Below are 12285 nucleotides of genomic sequence, written 5' to 3'. Positions count from 1 at the left end.
TCTTCATAGTAAATCACTTTAATGCTATGCAGTAGAAGTCTATAAACAAATGGCAATTTCATCTCCTTACTTCTTTCTGCTTTAATTGAAGCAATATAAAAGCCTAATGGCTTACTCAACTTTTTAAATTACAGTGAAAGGAGCCAATCAGTACCAGCCAAATTTATTACTCTAACTTATACTAGATATCTCAAAATAATTTAAAAAATAAATTATAAATATAACATTCCCTAGATAGTTCCTTTAAATCATTTACATTTAATTAATTTAAAAATTAGAGTATTTGCACACCTAGACAAATTTATTCTAAAATTTATATGGAAAGGCACAGGTCCTAGAATAGCTAAAACATCTTGAAAAGGACAAATAAATTGGGAGGAATCATTTCACCTCATATGAAGGCCTATGATAGTAATCAAGTCAATTTGGTACTGGCAAAGTGATAGATACATAGATCAATAGAACAGATAAAGGAACTAGAAACAGACTCACACAAATATGTTCAACTAATTATTGACAAACATGAAACAGTAATTCAATTGAGGAAAAATAGAAATAGACTTTCAACAAGGAGTGCTGGAGCAATTGGACATTGGTAGGCCAAAATATAAACCAAGAAATAACCTCACATCTTATTTTAAAATAACTCAAAATGGATCATGTATTCAAAATATAAAATTTAAAACTAAAATATAAAACTAAAACTTTTAAGGAAAAAAAGGGAAAATCTTCAGGCTCCAGGACTAGGCAAAGATTTCAGAATCAAAGGAGTAGGTCTTAGATTTGAACCCCAAAACACTATTTATAAAAGGAAAAATTAATAAATTGGACTTCACCAAAATGAAAAACAAAACAAAACAAAAAACAAAAAAATATAAGCTCTGTGAAAGATTCTGTTAACAAGATGAAAAGACAAGCTACAAGCAGGAAGAACATTTTAAAATCCATAAATCTGACAAAAGGCTAGTATCTAGAATATATAAAGAACTCTCAAAACTCAATAGTAAAAAAAACAAATAATTCAATTAGAAAATGGGGGAAACACATAAACAGAATGTGTAACCCACTGAAGAGAGTATACAGTTGGCAAATAAGCACATGAAAAGATGTTCAACATCATTAGCCATTAAAGATGCAAATGTTGCTCTGTGACAAATTAATGCAAAATAAAACCACAATGAGATATCATTACACAATTGTCAAAAAGCCTAAATGAAAAATAACGACAACACCAAATGCTGATGAGAATGCAGATGAACTTGGAACACTCATATGTTTCTGGTAGGAATATAAAATGGTAAGGCCATTCTGAAAAACTGATTGGTAGTTTGTTATAAAATTAAATATGCAAAATGCAGCCCTCCAAATGGGAGAAAACATTTTGCAAATCATATATCTGTTAAGGGTCTAATATCCAAAATACATAAAGAGGTCTTACAATTCATCAATAAGAAAGACAACTCGATTTAAAAAATGAGAAAAGGATCCAAATAGACAGTATATCTCCAAAGATATACGAAGGGCCAATAAGCACATGAAAAGATGCTCATTATCATTAGTAATAAGAGAAATGCAAATCAAAAGCACAATGAGTTACCACTTCATACTCACTTTGATGGCTAAATCAAAAAGTTAAATAATAACAAGCGTTAATGAGGATGTAGTGGAAATGTCAAATGGTACAGCCACTTTGGAAAACAGTCTGGAAGCTCCTCAAAAAGCTAAATATGGAGTTAATATATTACCCAGCAATTCCACTCGCAGGTATATGCCCCAAAGAAACAAATATATATGCCCATGCAAAAACTTGTACATGAATAGCCATAGAAGTATTATTCATAATTGCAAAAGGTAGAAACAACCAAATGACCATTTACTGATGAATGGATCAACAGAAAGTGGTATATCTATATAATGAAATATTATTCAGCCACGAAAAGGAACAGAGTACCGATATATGTTAGAACATGAATGAACTTTGAAACGTTATGCTCAGTGAAAGAAGCTAGTCACATAAAACCCCCACATATTAGATTACATTTATATGAAGTTTCTAGAATGGGCAAATATGTAAAGACAAAAATTAGATTAGTGGTTGTTTAGAATTAGAGTGTTGGGGGGATTAGAGAGTGATAGCTCAGGGTTCGGGGGGTATCATTTTGAGGTGAAGAAAATGCTTTAAAATTATTTGTAGTGATGGTTGCACAATTCTGTGACTATACTAAAAACCACTGATGTGTACATTTTAAATGGGTCAATTATAATTCAATAAAACTATCACAAAAGATAGTTAAACCTGCAACTACTATATGACCCCAAAATTGTACTCTTAGGCATTTATCTTAGAAAAATGATAAACGTATGTCACTTAAAAACCTGTATATAAATGTTCATAACAGCTTTATTTGTAATAGCCAAAAACTAGAAACAACTCTGATGTCCTTCAAAGTGTGAATGGTTAAATAAACAATGGTACATCCATACCTTGGAATATTTGAATTAAATATTTGAATAAATGAATTATTGATATACACATAACTTGGAGGAATCGCCAGAGAATTATGCTGAGTGAATTAAGCTAACATCCAAAGTTTACATACTGTATCATTTCTTTTTTAAAATACTCTATAATACAAAATAGAAGTGAAAAACAGACTAGTGGTTGCCAAGAGTCAGGGATGGATTCAGAGAAGGCGGAGGGGAGTGAGTATGACTATAAAAGGGCGCATGAGGGATCTTTGCAGTGAAGGAACTGTATCACTGTCAGTATCCTGGTTGTGACATTGAATTACAGTTTTGCAAGATGTTACCATTGAGGGAAACTGGGTAAAGGCCACATGGGATTTTTCTGTACTATTTCTTACAACTGCATGTGAATTTATCATTTTCTCAAAATTAAAGTTTAATTAAAGAAAAAACAACTAGGCATGAGGACAGAAGTTTTGTTTAATATTTAACAGAAAAAAATCTCTCTAGTAAATTTTATATTTGGATAAGTTCCTTCTAGGAAAGGAAACATTCATTTCAATATCCTTTTTTTTAATTTAATTTTTCATTTTTATCAGAGTTTAAAAAGTGAGACCTTTCTGTAAGACAAAATATAGCAACTTCATATCTGACCCCTCTTTAATCTAATTCCCCCCACTCCCATTCTTACTTGTAGCGTCAATTATTTTCGCTTCTTTCAGTAATTTCTTCAGGTATTTCCTCTGTATTTTTAGTATAATATGCTTATATTGCTATTTAAGTTTTCACTTTTAGTTGTTATCCATTGCTTTTCTACTATGCAAGTTAAGGATTCAGCTCTCTTATATACTCTTTCTATTATCTCCACACTTCCCTGCCACATTTCCTCCATACAGTTATACCAGAAATATAAAAAAAGTATTTAAGTGCTTACATAATTATGACTATGTAAATATTTTCTTAGCTGAGGCCAGGTAGGATACTAGGTTAAACATCCATTCTTGTACAAGCTTTTGTTTTCCTCTGATGATAATAGCTTCTTTTTTCATTTGCTTAAGTTTTCTCTGTATATATTGTTATTTCGGCTCTAAACTTCCCACAGAATTATAAAACTGCTTTTTTAATATAGGCAGACAAATTAACTAAACTATCTGTTCAAATTTGCTGAGAGACATCCCTCTCAAAGCTCTCTGCAGTGGAGGGATGGTCAGTAACCTGGCTGTGCAGGGGCGGAGGAAAACTAGTGATCGGACTACTTTTATATAAGCCATCAACCAGTCCTGTTGTTTTCAGTTTCATCGGCTTCCCACAATCAGAGACAGCTTCTGGCTCTAATTTCTGGGCTTTCAGGGGTTTGGCAGCCTAATCAGCATGCTTCTTGGTATCCTTCGCCCTCACCCCTACTGCAAACATTTTATTTCAACCTCTTCTAGTCTGCTAAGTCGGTTATTATGAGTCTGTTTTGTTGACATCTCTTGGCTGCTATTACCTCCTCTCCCATTCTCTCTGTGCTTATGAATTTTTGAGGGTTTTTTTTTTTTTTTAAAGATCTTTACTATCATTTCAGTGAGATTTGGGGTAATGACAATGAGGGTAAACAGGTGTTTTACTTTGCCCAATTTGAGTGGCAATCTGAACTTTGTGCATTCTAGTAGAAATATAAATGGCAATTGCTTCCAAATGGTCAAGCTTATGGAGTACCTATATTCTTAGGGCATCAGAAGACAACTGTAGTACTGTCTGCTAATGGTTTTCCACTAATTTCTGGCCGATGGAATATAAAGAATTGATGAATACTAATTCTGTTACTTGGAACATAAACATGGACCACATGGATGAGGGTGGCACCCTAGAGATGGTAGAGCAACAAGACTGAAAATCTAGATCCTTGAACACTGGAGCTGTCACACCCTTGTGCTTGGAAAGTTATGTGGGAGAAAAATTAACTTTAACTTCTATTTTGTCCCATTCTCTTACTGCTTTTTATTTATTTGATTGGTTGGTTTACTACCACCAAACCAGTGTCTTACATAATAAATGACACTATTTTTTGTTAAGCAAGTCAAGGAAGTGAGAATAGTCATAAACATAAAGGATGAAAAACCGAAAAAGAAAGAGAATAACTTTCTCCTACAAGTGATTATATAGTTTACTAAAAAAAACATCATTCCTTCAAGATTTAGAGTACAAAAATTCTCATTATCTTGGAATCCTTTCTAAAAGGATCTTCTGTGTATTATGTAACTTTGATTTTTTTTTAAATATGAAAACATGGCAAAAAATAGCATTATGTTCAACTTTATAGTTGACTAATCTTAGGTTTATTTTTATTATTAGTGAAAAACGGAACTCTTTCTTCCATTCCTACATTTTATTCAGACATGATATCATGCAAACTGATTTTATTAAAAAAATAGCTTTGCTCTGTTGATTCAGTATCCTTCTCACTTATTGCTCCATGTCTAGGTTCTTGGGTTGGAAGAAGATGGTGTTAGACTAATGTTTTATTTAGCATTGACTAAAACAGTCCAGAATGTTAATATACAACTTCTGTTTTTAAGAAATAAGGTTGAATTACTTGTTAAAGGTTTATTTTTAGTTTTTTCTCTACTTTTTTATGGAGGTATAATTTATATAAAATGCACTGATTTTACATGTTTCATTTAATGAGTTTTGACAAAACAAGGCATAGAATACTTCCAGTACTTGAGAACTTTTCCTCATGCTTCTTTCCAGGCAATCCTGTTCAAACATCCAGAGTTAAGCTTTGTTCTGATTTCTGTCACCACAGATGTGTTTTGCCTGTTTTGGACTTCATACAAATGGAGTCATATAATGTGTATTCTTTTACAGCTACTTTCTTTTGTTCAATAGAATTAAGTAAAATAGGCCATTGCTACATCTGTCATGATTAAAAAGTTTGTCACAGCAGCCAAACAATACCGCTGCCTCTGCTTAATTTTGTGCCAGTAAAATGGATGCTCTGTGTTTGGCCTCTTTTACCAAGTAACTCATTTCTATGCCAGTTTCATGTGATGCATCTGACCGACATAATTTGTTTCACATATCTGCGCCCAGCAGCAAGAAAACTGGAAATTATGTGTTTGGATTCTTCATTAAGATGAAAATATTTCAACCAGGGGTAACAATTAAAATATGAAGAATGTCTTCAAAAGATTCTATTTAGTCACAAATGACAGATATCTCTACCTATCAACTCCTTCAGTAAAGTCTAAAAACCTTTTATAACGGTTAGTGGTGGTGGTGTGGAGAATAAAGGAAAAGAGCAGTAAGTGGAAGTGAAGCTCATCACACATTTAGCTGATGCTCAAGTAGAAGAAATAACATACTATTGCAAATCTGTGCCCAAGAACCCTGGAAAACAGCAGCAAGTGAGTGGTGGTTCATGCACAACTCGGAGCAGTACAAAATTCCAGACTAACAAGATTCTGGACTAATAGTATACTAGAGAAAGGTGACTTATGTCAAAAAATAATTTTTATAAATAATATAGTCATCACTCTCAAATCAATATAAAATGAGCACATATCAAAGATATTATTTAACTAATTAATTTATTCAAGAAATAGTAAATCTTAATGGAATAAAAATTAGAAAATACAAATAAACAAAGGTAGAAAATAAACAACATCCATGACTTTACCTTCAAAGAAATTTTATATCTTTGTGAAAGGACTTTCCCGTACACACACATACACATGTTTATACTTGGGAAGTGACAAAAATGGGATCACTCTAGACTTAACGTATTTTTTAAAAATATAATTAATAAGTGAGAAGAATTTAACTTTTAAATAGAATGTGTTTCTTTCTTTCTTTGTTTCTTTTCCTCTTTTCCCTGAAAGTAGTTTTTTTGCAAAATTATTCTATGGACCCAACTGGAAAAAATGAGTGAAAGTCAGCTAAGTAAGATGTCAACCCAAGTTGAAGAACAACTGTATAGAGAGGATTCAAGCATTTGGCTGACCGTTGGGCTAAATGAATTTTCCAACACCGAAGTGACTAATGAAAGGGAGTTTTGGGAAATTAGATCGGAAAGTCAGATTTCAACCTGTTTGCATTTACATCTTGGATCCAAAGCTGTGGGTATGTAAGTATGTAAGGGGAAACTTCTGCGAGCTAGTTTGCGTAAAAGAAGAGTGTGGAGGTCAGGAATCTTTTATTCACTGTTCTTCTTCCTCCTTCCTCTTCTCTTTTCCTCTTCCTCTTTTCATTATTTTTACATAGAATGATCGCATTCTCTCAACTTTTGGAGCCTCCTCTTTCTTGAATTCCCATATGAAATAACTTGGGTTCATTTCCCAAATAATAAGGAGAAGTTCAATGCCAGCCCATGAATCTGTCTTCTTTTTTCCTGTCAATTTGAAAATAACAAACTTTTGTAGAATCCGGGGCTAATTTTACATACATCATTTTACAATGTTATACAAAGATTCACATGCAAATAGGACTCGCTAAAATTTTTATTTTTATTTTTAATTGTAGTAAAATACACATAATGTAGAATTAACCATTTTTAAGTATACAATTCAGTGACATTAAGTACATTCACATTATTATGCAACCATCACCACTTCCCGTGTCCCCCCAGCCACCAGCCCTTGACCACAATTCTACTTTCTGTCTCTATGAACTTGACTACTCTAGGTTGCTCAGATAAGTGGAATCATACAATATTTGTCTATTTTTGACTGGCTTATTTCATTAATATAATGTTCTCAAGATTCATCCATGTTGTTGCCTATGTCAGAATTTACTTCCTCTTTAAAGTTCAATAATATTCCATTGCATGTATGTACTGCATTTTGTTTATCCTTTCATCTCAACGAAAATTTTTGAATGATATTCCTGTAACTCATAGTTCTGTTAAGGCCTCATCCTGCTTTTGGGGCCTGGAAAAGTTACCGATGTTCTACTTGAAGGTTTACCAACATTTCCAGATTTTATTTGGAAATAAATTCTCTGAGTGTGTGTGTGTGTGTGTGTGTGTGTGTGTGTGTGTGTTTATTCTCAGACATAGCTATTGTTCTCCAGGGAATAAAGCATCTTAGGGCCAGTGCTTTGGTATAAGTAGAAAAGGATTGAAGTCAAGGCCATCAGTTTGTTCATATTACCTTGTTCAAATATTCACAGGCTACTCCTGTGTAGAATACACCACCTTTGTTGCTATGGTAGCCACTCTTCCTACAATGGCCAGATGCCCATTTGGTGGAAAGAGTGGACATAAGTGCTGAAACAGTGGTCTCGATACTACTTAGGCTCTGTGCCCAATACCCAAGATACATTGTTGGAGGGAAGTTGTGCTTTTCGCTCATACGCATGGGTTGTCACAAATGAAGAAACAGCAGAAAACGGCTAAGTAACTCTTTGCTTCCCTTACTTCCCCACCATCCCACCCTCTTCATCCCAACTTCTTGCTTCTGGTAGTTTGGTTTTAAGACCATCTCGTAAATTATCTGCAGAAGAGGACCAGGGAAATGGCTTCTCCTAATGCTCTTCCCCTGCATCACGTGAGCACCCCGAACTTCACATTACCGTCATGGTATTTTTGGTAAGGATCTATCCACATGGGTTGCAGGGCACCACACTATGCAGATTGATATAAGGAGAACTAATATTCTCCTTTCAGACACTTTTATTCGTTATCGCAGTTGTCGAAACACATGAAAAACAAGGTGGCTGCTGAGTCACAGCCTCCTTAATTGCACATCCTCTCTGCTGCATGTTCCAGAAAACTGATGTAATTTTCCCAAAGATGTCTTGAAAAACAGACTTTTTTGTGTCTCCCAGTAATATTACTTTGGTTTATGGCCAGAAAAACTTAGGTTGGCTCTAATTTTAATTAGCATTTATTGAAATATTTTTTCCTTATTATTTTTTTCGAGGTTCTCTTCACATCCATTTTTAGTGTCTTTGTCATAGTAGTATGCTCCAAGAGGTTTCAGACAATAGAAACAAATCTGAAGATTAATAGTATATTAAAAAATTTTTTAACTTTTTTCCAAGAATTGAAGCAAACTAGTATGAAATATGAGAAAGTGTCATTTTTCTCAACTTTTATGTCTCTACAACAGCAGGGAGATTCCCTTGTAATTAAGATTTCGTCTTTGTTCCAGAAAGAAGTTTATTACAAGGAGCCTAGTTAACTACCTCGGGGAGTTGATGGAAGTCCCATCTCTTTGAGTCATGGCGCGTAACTCAGTGGGAGTCAATTGCACAGAGTTTTAGTGACGATGATCTCACTATTTTATACCTCATGTCTACACTTTTGATTACGCATGAAGGTTGCTTACCCTGATGAACAAAGTCTTGTGTAAGACAAAGTCGATTTTGCATTTTCATATCTCCCACTTCCCTCCCAGTTAGAGATGAATCACACTCTTCACACTTAGGCAAGTGGTACTTGTTAAATAGTTCAACCAGTTAAAGATGGTTCCACTCCAGACTGTTACTGGCACTTGTTATTTGACACTTATGAGTATAACTGGGAATGAGGGTGCTTTAGCTGAAACCCTCAGCCAGCAGTACAGCATTCCCGGAGGGGATTGGACCACTACCTCAAGTGTGTGGGTCCTGCTGCTCTTCTACCTTCCAGGCAGAGGCAAGGAGATAGGCACTTAGATACTATGACCCAAGAGGTGAAAAAACGATGAGCTTTCTCAAAGTAGCTCCCTCACTGGAATACCTAGGTAACATCAAAGTTAATCTTTAATAGTTTGCTATGGGGCTTTGGTGCGTCCTAAACCAAGATGCCACAAAACCTTATCAAAAATGTTTGGCTACCCCGTGAAGTCCTACTACACTCAAGTTTGCTAGGAGATTTTGATAAGAATGGGATTGACGAGCTTCACTGTTTATAAAACTAAGAGTGCTGATAAAAGAAGTAAAGCTTTGAAAGCTTCGAGTCCTAGGCCTGCTCATGATCACCACTAACCAAATGGACTCGATGTACACGTCAGATGAAATGTCAGCTGGCTGGAAATTTAAGCAGGCTCTGTGAGATGGGAACATGGACTCTCATTGTGTACATGTGTAAGTGCTGTTTGCTTCATGGCATGAATAAATGTATCTGTAAGACGTAAAAATTATAAAGTTAATTCTTTAGTTAGTGTTCTAGTTCTATAAAGTTCCATTTAAACCATGGAATTTGGTTAACCTAGGTACTATGGACTCCCACAACTCTATGAATGGCTTCAGGGATAAGTAAGACACCTGAAATTGTATGCACAATTCTGCGTAGCTATGAATATTTCTGGGAAGAGAATCCCTGGCTCTTATCAGGGTCTCAAAGATATGTGTCGCTCCTTCATGCTCTAAGTGATTTGAAAGGACTACATTATGACACATATAGTTCTCAATTATTCAATCAATCAATTTTCATTAATAAATGTAGAATAAGTGACCACCTACAAAAGGCAATATATTTAGAGAGAAACAAAGACACAGTATAACTCTTGTTTTGGAAAAATTACTATCTTCTTGAGATGAATAGCACAAATTGTCCTCCAAAAAAGACAATTGAGAATGCAAGGCTATAAATGTGCCTAGTTTGGAAAACATTCTTAAATAATTTAGAGAGGGTGTGCATATCGGATGTCGCAGTCTTCCCCCACACCCACTCTAGTGCCTCCACTGTTCTGGCCATACCTGTCCTTTCACTAGGAATTCTCAACACTCCCCTCTACCACCACCACCACCTTTCTAGGAGCCAGTAACTAGGATTGATGTCTGGCTGAAGAAGGATTCTCTAGGACATCACTCTAACACTGTGGCTAGAACCTTTCTGATGGTTCTATGTCCACACTGATCCATTCACATTTTGCATATCACCACTGCATTTAAAGTGTGATATGTGTTTGTTGGGAGTTCACTTGTGCAATTATATGACTGAAATAATAGAAAAGAGAAGGAAAATGTCTCAGGAAAGGGAATGGTGAGAATGAGAAGGAATCCGGTTTGTTAATAAGACTATTCTGCAGTAGGGTAGCTGGCTAATTTAGCTGGATACAAAGAAGGGGCATAATCAATGATAAAGTTCAAAAGACAAGCTGTAGCCAGCCTGTTGTGGAAATTGGGAGCATGGGAAGGAGGATAGGTCTTGCACTCTGGAGTTTGGGTTGTAGATATTAGAGGTCATCTGCAAGGTGTGGAATGGCTTGATGAAAGTAGCTCTTTTATGAGAATAATCTGGCAGGAGTGTGAAGAATGAACGGACAGAGAGACATCATTAGCAGGGTAAATTCCATACATAAATTGGCCATAAGAAAAAGTCCTAGGGCAATGAAACAATCAACTGAATTTTAATTTAAGAAGGTGCGGAGGAAAAGAGATTGTGGTACATGAATAAAACTGTGTAGAATATTTGAAACAGAGTTTTAAGAAACCTGGGCTATCTGGTCGTATTGTCACTACGAGAAGAGGGCATCAGGTTAGTGGCCAGAAAAGGGAGCTCTACGAAGAGCATGGAAAATTGCATTGCTGCTCGGGACAACTTCAGGGAAGTAGGCTGGAGACTAGATCATGAAAATGACACTGGACAATTACCTGTCTCTTTTATGTAAAGTTTATAAAATAATATTATAAAAATCGTTGAGAGAGAAGAGAAAGAAAGAAAGAGAGAGAGAAAATATGAATGAATCTTGAAGTTATTATTTGTCTTGTTTTAACATGTTCTATTCAATTCTAGACCAGCAACCAAACAAGTCTTGGCAGCCCAGAATTCCTCTCTAGCATGTATTGTGCAATTCCAGGGAACACCAGAAAGCATTGTACAGTGTATATCCAGTGTGGTTATATGAAGTTACCTTGGTGACTCCATGAGATTCTAATTTATTTAAATTACCTAATTATTTTCTCTTATCTCAAATCACCCCTGAAAATCAATTCTTCTACTTGGAACTTAAATCAGAAGACAATATTAGTATTAGTAGTATTATTTTACTTTGCATTTGCTGTTCAAAAGCATTTTCTGTACATTAGCTTATTTAATCCTCATAAAACATCTAATAATTGTTAAGTAAATATTATTATCTTCATTTTACATTTGAGGAAACTGAAGAATGGAGCTTCATAAAGTTAAAGGAAAATATGATCAGAACTCACATTTTTTTGAGCACCTATTACATACCAGACCCTTTACATACGCCCAAGTTCAGAGAACTAGTAAGGACAGACTCAGCCCGGCTGTCCTGGTGATTTTAAGATGCTGCAATTTCTAAGACAAGCCAACCTACAAGCCGTTGTTCATCCACCTGAGAAAACTTTGCTCTGACTATTGGCAACAAAATTAGAGTTTTTATTCTTCAGATGGTTGAAAAACAACTGAGGTCATCCTCCCAAAAGGCAATAATGTTTCCAGTTCAATTCATAAAGTCACCAAGTAATAAGATCTGAAGAACATTTTTTTGTTTTATTTTTATTGGGGACGAAGCCTGTTTTTATTTATAATTCATCTTGAGGAGTTTAAACACTGAGGGATAAGTTACCTTTGGCTTTATGTATCCAATATCACCAAAATGCCCCAGGCAGATATTATGTTATTAAAATGAATGCTGTGTGTGAGATCATTCTGTCTTGTTACATTGAAAGCTATTTAAAATAAATTGAAATGAATAATTAATAAAAGAAAAAAAAATCCCAAATACACTTGTCCTGTTCTTTTTTTCTGGCTTCTCTTTACTTTGTCTTTCTTGTTTTTTGCATCATCGTGACCCATTCACATTCATGATTTATTCCTTCCTTTCCATTTCAGAGTTACTGTAATGGCAGCCTAACTACAGACAAGGAGCCATTGTTCTC

Source organism: Pteropus medius, unplaced genomic scaffold (assembly GCF_902729225.1).
Source record: "Pteropus medius unplaced genomic scaffold, Ma_sr-lr_union100, whole genome shotgun sequence".
NCBI classification, from domain to species: domain Eukaryota; kingdom Metazoa; phylum Chordata; class Mammalia; order Chiroptera; family Pteropodidae; genus Pteropus; species Pteropus medius.
This window is presented reverse-complemented; position numbering follows the sequence as displayed.